Consider the following 11,697-nt stretch of genomic DNA (forward strand, 5'->3'; position numbering starts at 1 on the left):
GTAAGAGCCCACTGCTTTGTAAGTTCCTGCTGTAAGTTTCAATGATTGAATGATCTGATACAGTGTTGTTGACTCATTTCCTTTCCATTCTAACAGGAAAAGGCGGTGGATGGGCCCTTGGTTCGTTTTATCCATTAATGGGCAAGTTCATTCTCATTGGTCTGTTACCAGTCGGCACTCTAGAGCTCTCACATGATAACATCTCTATGTTATTTGGAAGGAAGAGTCAACTCTGTTCAAACTGTTTTCAAACACTTAATTGCCGCCTCAGCCGGGTTTTCGGAAGGTGTTCGAAGGAGAGCCCGGCATCTGTGTACAGCATTCGGTGAAAGCTCAATTCCCAGCGCCGGATCCCAGTGCCGGGAAGATGCTGCGGTCCTTTCTGACTCTAACTGCACTGCAACTTCTGAAATGTAAGTTTTTAAAAATAATATTATCCTGTTCTACATTGCGGCTTCCACTGATATTCAACAATGAATCTTATCAATACAGATATTGATATTTACTGCAGAAAACATTGAGCTATTTTGTAAGGTAAATTTTGGATTTGTATTCAAATATTAACACATTTGCCTATTGTGTAATGGGATATTGCTGCATAATAATACGCAGATCGAAGGACGCTCGCTGCCTGAAAGGCCGGTGAATGCAGGAACCCTCATCACATTTAAAACATGTTCGGTTGCGCATTTAAATGATGGTAGCGCACAAAACAAGCGGCCAAAACTTGAAAGTTGGAATAGGCGGTATCCGATTTTTCGACCCGCGCAGGCCCATTCAACCGAAGGCTCTAATTCTGAGCCTCAAATTGCTATGGCTTTACCCGTGTGCATAGGTCCCTGTTCTCTATCAGCGTTCACCTGAATTCCCTTAACCGGCTGGCTAGTTTGGAGTTGAAAACATTCCCAACTGAGACAGTTGTACAAATATAAAACAGATGGATTTGCCGAGAGAGAATAGTCCAGTCTGGGCTTTATTTATTGAACACGGACTTTTTTACATTGATTTCTGCGCTTCATTAAGATCGTATGAACTGAGGATTGATGAGTCGAGTTTATTTGCCGAAATTTTATCCAGTTAATATTTTAGGCATTTCAATTGATTTATAAATATATCATTTTGAATCATATTTGAAAGGTTTTGCACCTGGTTGGTGATTGTTTTAAATGTGATATTTAGTTCAGAACGATTTAAATCCGAAAGAGAACAGAAATAATACAGCAGCTGAATTTATTGAGTCCCCTGCTACTCTTCCTCACACACAGCTTATTAAGATTAACACTCTGATCAGACAATTTCAGCAGAGCTGGTACGACGTCGAAAGCCATCACTGTTAGAATATCATGGAGCGGAGTCCTGGTTTATGTCAATTAACTGAGTATGAAACTGCACCTACTAACGTGTGAGCCTCCACACATAGTACTCTCAGGGGTATTTCTCAGTCGACGTTCCGCCTGAATTACGTGTGATATAGGGGCAAACACTAAAGCATGCATAACAGTTGGTTCTGCCTTCGAGTCTTTTGCAAGTTCGATAAATAGTTTATATTGAAATAAGAAGAAGGAGCACAATTAATATTATAATGTTTTCTTTTGGCGATTAATTGCATTCTCCAAATATATAGTTACTGCAACTTCTTTAACTCATGGGAAATGGTACTTATCAATGTTCTTGCTTAATTTGTTAATACATCCTTCCAAGTTATGACCACATTGTATGAAGTTTAAAATTCCCATTGAACTATTTGTTTTCACGGGTTATGTGATAAGTACGTTCGCTCAAATTTATTCCGAATTCTCATTGTTTTTCAAGGTCCCATGTGGTGTTTAATGAGCTATCGAGACTTGTGCCTTTACTTCCTTCCACCAGTCTGATATTATTGTTCAGTATTGTGTCGATGCCTTGGTTGAAATTTGTTGCTGCTTCCAGTGCGTGTCTTCATTTACAATTCTAAATCTCTTATTAGAAATAGGAAATGCTGCCTTAGTGACAGGGAAACCTCGCTGCATTCTTGTCAGGTGCACGGTAAAAGGCACATGGCTCTCTCAATCAGTTTCTAATTATTTAGAAATAAATGACTGACACTAAACTCCAGGCATTGTAATTTATTTGAAAATCATGTCTTCAAAATCAAAGAACTGCTGGAAGCATGTATTATATATTGCTCCAGAAAATATTTTCACAAATCCCGGAATGAACAAAATTCTTTGTCGAAAATTGGAATATTTTTCCTTAAATTGGTAATTAATTTGGGATGAAATAGTTAGTTTAATTGTGTTGAATTCTGAGCTAGTAGACTCTTTGCTCATTTGTTTCATTTTAAATCCGCCAAGTTCAAAAGGCCAAATGTTGACCATTGCTTTTTGTGGCCGTTATCTAGGCTAACATGTTTTACTTATTTCCAATTACAACTGAGACTTGAGTGTCAAAAGGTCTAAAGTGATCATACTCCCAGCAGTTTGCTTTTATCTTGACCTCTGCCCCTCTTGTACAGAAACCGCAGACTGAACATGCAATTCGAATCTGGTTATTTAAATTTAGTGGATAAGGAGCGTAAAACGTCGCTGTTAGAAAGGAGCGGATCAAATTCTGGAATGTAAATTAACTCAATGAGTACAGAATCCTGGTCAGGGCAGCACTCACTGGTGAATGAACCAATGCAGATTTCCAGTAACTGACTTTCCTCAGTAGAAATGCGGTCAAACCTACTTGTGATACTTTGAAATAAGAAACATGCAAATGCTTTATTCAGCAGTAGAGTGTTGGACCCAATTTTTGAATAGAGTATAATAAAATATTAATCATTGTCAGCATCAACATTGCTTTAATTACCTGTTACCATATGTATAATTATTAACTGCAATCTACAAACAATAAATTAGCTAAAAACGTTCTTATATTTACGTATTTGCTCAGAATTATGTTTAGCTTTTACTTTCATCAATGTTATGGCTGTTTGATATGAAGTTGTATTTTCTGCTTCGCTCATTTTCTATGTACAGATTCACAAAATTATCAAGTTTTCTCCGCCTCCTTCCTCGTTCCCGGTAACTTTTATGTAGAGTTAAGGGGATCTCTGGATGTTTTTTTTTAATTACTTTGCATCGGGGCGAGGATTATTATTTTTTTGCTGCTTTGTCAGTAAAAAGAACTAAAATAAATTGTGTTTTATTGTCAGGGAATAAATTCGAGAATAGTTATCAGATACATTTTTCATTTACCGAAATATATTTACATTGGCTATTTAACTTAATTCTTAAAAAAAGGTAAATTTTAAAAAGTTTCAATTCTAAAATTCTAATTGTGTCGCTAATTTAACGAACATTCCCTGCACAGCGCAGAAAGGAGACAGAAGACAAAATTAATATTATCCAGAATCATTTTCACAAACCAAGCGCAGATCAGGTTTAAATACCCAAGAGCGGGCCAATGTTGTTAAAATTTAAAATGCGTGTGATTAGATGGAGCGAGATTTGAAATTGTTTAGTTACATTGTGGAAATGTCATTGAGTGCATAGTATGGAGTGTATTATTTTCCGTTCATTCGACATCAAACAGGGAAATTAATTTATACAATTCTATTAATAACTGTGACATCTAAATATTAACTTGCATCTGCTTAACATAAACTTTGAATACCTGACCAAATAGATATTACATTTCGATTTAATCCAGAATACAACTCCAAAAACGAGGCAGTTAGTTTTAATTTCTCCCCTGCGGCTCTTGCACAGGCAAAGCAGACTCGATTGCAAATGTTTTTAATCCCAGAGTGCTAGAAGCAGAGCGCATTTACTCTTGGAGAAGCATGATTCACATTCTGGGATGTAAGGTCAATGACTGACTGTACCAACCCTGTTAAAGTTGCAGTTACTGCCAACTGAACCCGTGCACATATTTTTCAAACATATGTTTATCAGTGGTAGAGCTTTGTGATTGTTGTGTGCTTTCCTGAGCTGAAAGGTTTCAAATACTATTTTCAACTTTGGAATGATGGACAATGACTGTTTTTTTTTTCCAAATTTTAATTGTAAATTGCTATCGATCAACGTTGGTTGTGATAGGATAATTATGGTAAAAATGAGTATTAATTGCACGCTGATAGGTGAGGAGAGCATAAGATCTCAAATTTTACCGAGAATTAACGTGTAAACATGCTTGATTATTTGTATCTTTTTGGGGGCCTGAAATCTGTTTTAATTAAATCACTTTCCTAAGGCAGACATTTATGTGTATATTATTTATGTGAACCTGAATGTTTGTCAGCCTGTTCCACATGCTTCATATGTTTTTATAATAGATCATGTTGTAGCTAATGAGATATCAGATCTCAACTCTCAAACTTGCATTCCTTTATGTCGCTTTGTATCAGGCTTTACGTGGTATTTATATCTTGTGCACCTTGTACATGAGGTACTTAAAGAGGACATGTTTGGGCTGACGCTCAAGGGGGTTGCTATGAACTTGCTGGTGCGCAGCTTGTTGAGTATTGTTGCGACTTCCATTACCCAGACAATCACAGACAATTCCAACAAACTCCTGAGTAATATTTTCTAGGTAGGTGCACGCTTTGTGCAGGACTGGCAGAAATCATGTAAGAGGTTGCAGAAATCCAACTGTGGGTGGGAATCAATGTAAGATGTTTTATAACACGTCAAACAGGGAATATAGAGATACCAGAATATCCTCCTGGTTAAAATAAAAACCCGAGCTAATTTTGGAAAATGTTAACGCACAGTCAATGGTGTGAAACCAACAAATGGAAAGTGACCAAGAAACATGCAGGCCACCATGTCTTCGAGCACCGAGCGTGAGTGAGGTAAACATACCATCGATAGTATGTTAGAGGGACTTTAGATGGTGAGAAGGTGATCTGTGCAATGGGGTATTCTCGGGATCTCCTGGGTAAACGTTGACCAGTTAATAACATGAACTTGCTGCTGAGTCTGTACTGGATGCTTCATCAGGAGTGGAAAACAGATGAAATCACAAACCGCTGGATTATTTCTTCCGAAAAGCGACGGGAAATCTACCTTCAGATAATGATAGAAACTTGGGTGTTTGTTGAATTTTTTTAACATAAAGTTCCTGAAAACATTATGTTCAAAAAATGACAAAATATTCTCGCAGTTGCTTTGAACAAATAACGTTTCTGGCCGTTTCATCGTCCTCTTAACCCATGAAACTTTAATTCTCAACATTTCATTTCAGGCAGAACTGGGAGCAGTCAGGCTGATCCATCAGGTAATAACTCTTAATTTTCATATTATCTGATATTTTCCTGTCCAATCTACGTGAATTAAAACTAACTGTCGGAGAAAATTGCGGTACCGATTTGATCATTGATTAACTCGTTCTCCAAGTGCCTGTCAGGGAGGAATGGGATGTTTTCTGCACTCTGACAATGAACATATTTAAACCCTGTTGAGGGACAATTGCTGCCTAATGCAGAGCGACCATGACTTGGGTCCCGGAGAGGGGAATGTCAATAACCACTGATACTGCTGCCGATCCCAAATGGGCTGCCAATTCTCGAATTACATCCAGACAGAGATAGAGGTTACATGACGTTCCAGTTCCGGTGGGCGGGGGAGGGTGGGGCTGGCTGGGAGAAGGAGATTGCATTTGTGCTCTGGTGCTCTGAATGGACCTCAGTCTCCGCCAATCAGTGAGTTCGCTGTTATAGACACGTCCATCTCCTGATCTCCGGGGACTGGAATATATTCTGAACGTATCGACCAACTGTCCCAGAAGGGGCATCTCTCCCACTTATAACCGGCTCGTTTAAAGGGTTGAATACAATTATACCCTTGTGTTTGAGAGGTTTTATTTTTAAATCGGGATTCAATGGGAGATTGGGCACAGGCCAATATTCCAAATTCTTCTGCTCTGACCTGCAGAAAGTTAGCTGGGTCTCGCGGACTTAATGGATTGTAATTCTGCGCTTATTATTGTATTTTACAGAGGCGGTGAAACTGAGACTGGCGAATGGGGGCAGTCGGTGCGCAGGAAGATTGGAGATTCACTACAGGGGATAGTGGGGGACTGTGTATGATGAGAGCTGGGACCTGCAGGACGCCGCCGTTGTGTGTCGGGAGCTGGGCTGCGGGACCGCAGTCTCTGCACCGGGCGGGGCTCACTTTGGGGAAGGCTCCGGACCCATTGTGACGAATTATGTTGAGTGCAGCGGGAACGAGGCCGCCCTGCGAGACTGTAAATCAGTTGCCTGGGGTCACTATTCCTGGTCACACAACAATGATGCCAGCGCGATCTGCTCAGGTACAAATATTTGTTCTGCTTCTCATCGCCGCCGGGTCTGATTTTTTTCCCTGGAATAAAGGTGGAGATGTTATTTTGGGACAGCCGATTGCTGAAGAATGAGACTTAGGGCAGGATTTTTCACTTGGAGTTAATGTTATATTCAATCAGATTCATTGTGTGTCATAAATTCATGTCAATAATTGTGTTAATTTTTTAAAAAAATAAGCTCACACCGGAATGGCATCATGCACCCCGCTTTATCTCACTGCTGGCTTCTTGCTGTGAGGTGACCCGGACCATCCGAGGATAGGGAAGAATGTCCGGAAAATCCCGCACGCATTCTACCCTCTCCCTCGCCACTCGCCCGGATGCTTCGGGATGCTCTTGGGGGAATGAGTGAGAGCGATTGCAGAATCCAGTTGTTCAGTTGCCCGGCTGTTAGATCATTATTTTATGTTCTCCCTCCCTGTATAAATTCCCTGGTGTAACGACCCTGGGGAGAACATCGGAGCGCGCACGTGTCTTTCATTCAGCTCCATTGAGGAGTCTCCCAGAGAGCAGGGGAATTCCCCAGATGAAGTTGAAACTTCCCGGGCTGTTCACACATAGTTCAAGGCGCCAATACTTCCGCAGGGGCCGCATGCTCATCTTTGCCATTCCTTAGGTTTCCGAGAGTCACTAGTACGGAATATTTGGGCTGATATTTTACAGGTTGTTAAACGGGAATTGGGGAGGAAGGTTTCTGTGCGTAGGGAGAGTCTAAGTCATGGGGCAGCACGGGTCTAATCTGCAAACAGAATCCCGATGTTAACTGCACAGTCCATTCGTTTCAATATTTAATTTATATTGAGATCGGAAGAAGTGCTGCATTTCAAACAAATATGTTAAGTGCAGTGCACGGCACAATTGCAGTCAATAATCTTAACAGTGTTATAGTACTGGAAGAAAGGGGAAAGTTCACCATCACCGCACCCAAGAAATCCGACCACATGGACCTAACCTGGCCATCCTCAGAACAGATTCATTAGCAATTTAACACTTTGTAGGATTTTTTTGCAAAGGGCAGCAATTATAAAACTGAATCAGTCTTTTAAAACTAAACTCAATGGAGATTTAACGGAAACTGCATTTTCTAAGTTACTGATCGATGTCGAACTTTTTTCAACTGCTTCAGTCATGTCTTTCTTAACGTTATATGTTCTGAAGACGAGTTGTTTGGGCATGACTGCTCAGCGCTCGGCTCCATTCGCAATTCATCAAATTAGGAAGCAGCCCAGGAGCACACAGAGCAAATCCTGCACAACATCCATGCCTCAAATGATAGAAGTCAAGTAATAAGTGCACCACACGTGTGTCTGCAAACGGCTAACGACAGCAAAGAATGAGAGATTCCACTTAACATTCAGTTGCTTTACAATCTAACAGTCCATCACCATCTTAAACTTCGGGAACACTGTTGACTGAACTTTCATTTGCAATACCCAATGAAAATGCCGTGGCATCTTCAGCAGGCCAGAGGCTGAATGTTCTGTGAGTTTCGGTCTTCAAATGTCTCACCAGAGTTTCTTATTTCCCGAATCATTACTCATCGTGGAAACTGCACTTGACCTGTATAGGCGCTGCTGAGGCACTGTTCAGGAGACTTCCCATCCCCAGACGAAGTTTTGTCTTTGACTGGATGTTTAATCACCGCCATCAACCACCATTCTCTTCCTCAGTGCGGTAATAAGACTGATTCCTTAATTATGTGCAGGGGGAACGGCAGCCCCTCTAAAAACATTCTCTTCTCCATCTCTCAAAGAAACGGCCTTCTTCTCGCTGGTTCAAATTCCATGAACTCCCAATCTAACAGCAATGTGTAGCCCGTTCACCAGACACAAGGCAGCTTCTTTTATGAAACACAAAATAATCTTCTCAAGCAAAATTGGATGGACATTTAATACAGGTCGTGTTAGCAAAGTTCACATCTGTAAATCTGTTGGAAACATTACACAGAATCACACATTTCCGACGATAAAGCTACTTACTCCATAGGACAACCGGTCAATCTCAGGGTTAATGATCTAATCGAGCCTCCCCCGCTCCCCAACAAATTTAGCCTGCCGCCAAATCAACACCACGTTTTCTATCTCCATCAATATAACGTGAGGTTCCATTTTCCCCCATCTGTTCATCAGACATAAATAAATCCATGTCAATCACATCATCTTCTGTGGCCACGAGTTTCACATTCTAACAACCGTCTGGTAAAAAAAAAACATTTCTTCTGAATGCATTTGCAAATTTTAGTAGTTCTTTTATGTTTGCAAGTTTGGCCATAGACCACAATTAACGATCATCTATCCTGTCAATTCGTTCAATCGTCATAAAGATCTTTATCATTTCAGTGCTCGGGCTACCTTCCCTAGTGAAAACAAATGTACTCAAGCAATTAATTTCATTTCCCCCGACCTTCCTCGTAGAACTGTCAAAATCCAATTAAATAACTTTCAACTTTTCTCGCGTCTCTTGGAATTTGACTGCCCCGTTGCGACGGTGCCGTGGGTGTAAATGGCGGTGAGCTATTCAAATGTCCATTGACTTCGGCGGGACTGTAATATGCCGGGAGCGCAAGAGTGGGTTGACCGAAATATAATGAAACTATCAAGATTTTTAATTTCTTCCCTCCAAAAATGAAGGCCGAGACTGAGATCCATCCGATGGCGCATCTAACTAATTTGCACTTTCATTTTCCAATGAATACTTGAGCACTGAATTAATTCTAACAAAAGTACTGCATTGTCCTTAACTATTATAACATTCATTTGCAAATTAAGTGCACATTTTGTGAATTTATTGCATTTACTGTTTATTCTGTCTCTGTCAGTACATTCTCACAGATTTCCTGAGTTTCAACTGAGCTTCGAATTTGACTTCACAGACTAATTTTGAACTGTTTCCTGTGGATAATCTGTTTCTGTAAACGGTAAACAATATTGTTCCTGGCATCCGTCCTGCTGGAACACAATGTACTACCTTTGTGCTGGTCTGAATATCTACCCTCAATCCCTAATCATTGATTTCTGTTTGCTATGCAGTTTGGAATTAATTCTGCTCACTGTCCGCTAGCTCCACATCGTCTCTCACGGAATTAGCTTGTTTTTTTCTCTCTATTGCACGACAGTACAGAAAATCTACTGTTAAATGTAAAGGAAACGATGTAACTATTAAAAAAAAACAGAAGATGCCAAAACCAATGATTTGAGTAAGAGGTTCCTGTGGAGAGACAATTTTCACGTTTCACACCAGTAGCTTTTGGCACTAAAACTGTGGAAGCGATATTCAGAGACGAAATTCGTTAATGGTCAAACGATCCATAAACAACGTTGGTAACCATTATAGAAGGCAGCGATCTGATACGCTGCTATCCAAACGTTTGAATGCATCCGGCAGTGCAGTTGCTGTCCTGGATCAAATGACCCTTAATTATTGAGGGTCATTTTTGTTTTTATCTCTTCTCCCCTACATTATACGATGTAATTTAGGCTACTTGATGGAAGGTTACTGGACATTAATTGCCAAGGCCCGTGAAGACTATTCGGTTGCAATGAGTTTGCTTCTTCATCGCCTCTCACTGTCCTGATTAAACTAGATGTGAGGGCCGAGTGACGATGAGAGAGAATATTGCTGGACTATCACTGTCTTCCCATTTATTTGCTCGTCGATCAAAGCCTTAAGAGGCTCCCTAAAGCTTCGGGAATCAAAAGGCGATGTAAGGGAACAAGAACCAATCGACATAAGCTGTCCTTTCAAGTTTACACTTGAAAGACGAGTAACATTCTGGGGAGCTCTAAATGCACTCCTTACATGATCAGCGTATTCAAACCAAGGCTTGGTTCCCAGAACTGTACATGATTATCCGGTGATTGGTTCCTTTTGATTCTAGCTGTCAATATGTTAAAAATGCTAAAATAGCACGAGCCATGTTTTTCCCCTTGTATGTGACCGTTACATTTTACTGACAGATTCAAAAGGGCTCTTAACATTGTTTTGCGCTTGCAGTGTTCGGAACTTTTCACTAGGAAGGTAGTGTGGAATCAAACATTTAATGTTTGAGGTTCTTTCGTGTCTGTGTTCGTCAATGTGCTCCATTGACGAAATGACAAACGCCGGCAGATCAAATGGGAGACTCTAAACACTCGAGGACAAGTCAGGGTTCCTGGATTTATCCGACTAATTTTTTGGCCTTTCACGGTATGTGCAATAGGTGCCAGGGAAGAGTTACGCCCTGAAAGTATTATGAAGAGAAAGCTGCTGTCGCTTCCATATAAGTAGATGTTGTGAAGAGTGGGTCTTATAATTTCAAGAGAAGGGATTGAAACGTGAGGGGCCAGAGGTAGTAAAAGTAGATAAATTGGGACTTTGAGAATAGATTTGTAATAAAATTATTAAATACAACCCGATAGAAAATACGGAATGGAAGGGAAAGGGATTTTTTTTGGTGATCAGATGTTTTCCCGCAGGGATTGATGGGGGTGGGGAGGGGAGGTCACTGGATGCAACTTGATGTAGTTTATATTTGCAAATTAGTGCCAATGTAATACCAGCTGTGAAAAGTCGAATTCTGGGTGGTCTTCATTAATGAGATCTATCGACTGCACCTCGAAGGTGTGCACGTGTGTTGGGGTGAAAGATGGTATGGTTGGAGGGAAAGGGTAGCATTATCTTTTTGTCATTCAGTGTAGACAGAATTTCAGTGTTCTTCATAGGCCGCATTTCGGTCTATAGTTTCAGGGCGGGAATCAGGATAAAAACGATATGGGAATGAAGAAAGTTGGCTGCGGGTAGAGTAGACATTGTTTGACGTCAAAGTGTACATCTCTTTCAGTATATGCTTAGCTAAGTTCCCTCTGTAGATATAGTGCGTGTTTGTAACACGGTACTGAGGTAGCAATAAATCTAAGTATGTTAAAGGTTGCATATGGCCACTTTGCAAGCAATAACTTCTGGAGCAATGTAGGGTTTAGCTTAATCGCGATTATGCCAGAATGAAAATTTTATCAGGGGTCATCATGACAGGTTTTGCTTAAACAGATATGCACAAAATTGAAAATGATTGCGACTATCATGAATTGTTCTTCCTCAGATCACAGGTTTCCCAGACTCGTTTCCGGGGATTCCCAATGCTCGGGCAGACTGGAAATACAGTTCGGCAAAACCTGGGGAACAGTTTGTGATCTTCACTGGGATTGGAATGACGCCAGTGTGGTTTGTGATCAGCTTCAGTGTGGAGTCGCTGTGTCCGTGGCAAAAGGGGCTTATTTAGGAAAGGGCACTGGACTTCAACGGAGCGAAATATTTGAATGTAAAGGCAATGAGACAAGCCTGACAGACTGTCCTAACTCTCCAGTAAATGAAAACGACTGCACCCACATGAACGATGTCAGTGTGAGCTGT

At 40.7% G+C, this 11,697-nt stretch overlaps 1 long non-coding RNA gene across 1 annotated transcript; it reads left to right on the forward strand.

The window, feature by feature from the left end:
• Positions 1-366: 366 nt before the first annotated feature.
• LOC144673027 (uncharacterized) lies at positions 367-11,457 on the forward strand. Its single transcript, XR_013574244.1, has 4 exons — positions 367-413; positions 5,212-5,244; positions 5,965-6,279; positions 11,387-11,457. It is a non-coding gene; the product is annotated as an uncharacterized LOC144673027 (long non-coding RNA).
• The last annotated feature ends 240 nt before the right edge of the window (positions 11,458-11,697 follow it).

This window comes from Cetorhinus maximus, unplaced genomic scaffold (assembly GCF_964194155.1).
Source record: "Cetorhinus maximus unplaced genomic scaffold, sCetMax3.hap1.1 HAP1_SCAFFOLD_204, whole genome shotgun sequence".
NCBI classification, from domain to species: domain Eukaryota; kingdom Metazoa; phylum Chordata; class Chondrichthyes; order Lamniformes; family Cetorhinidae; genus Cetorhinus; species Cetorhinus maximus.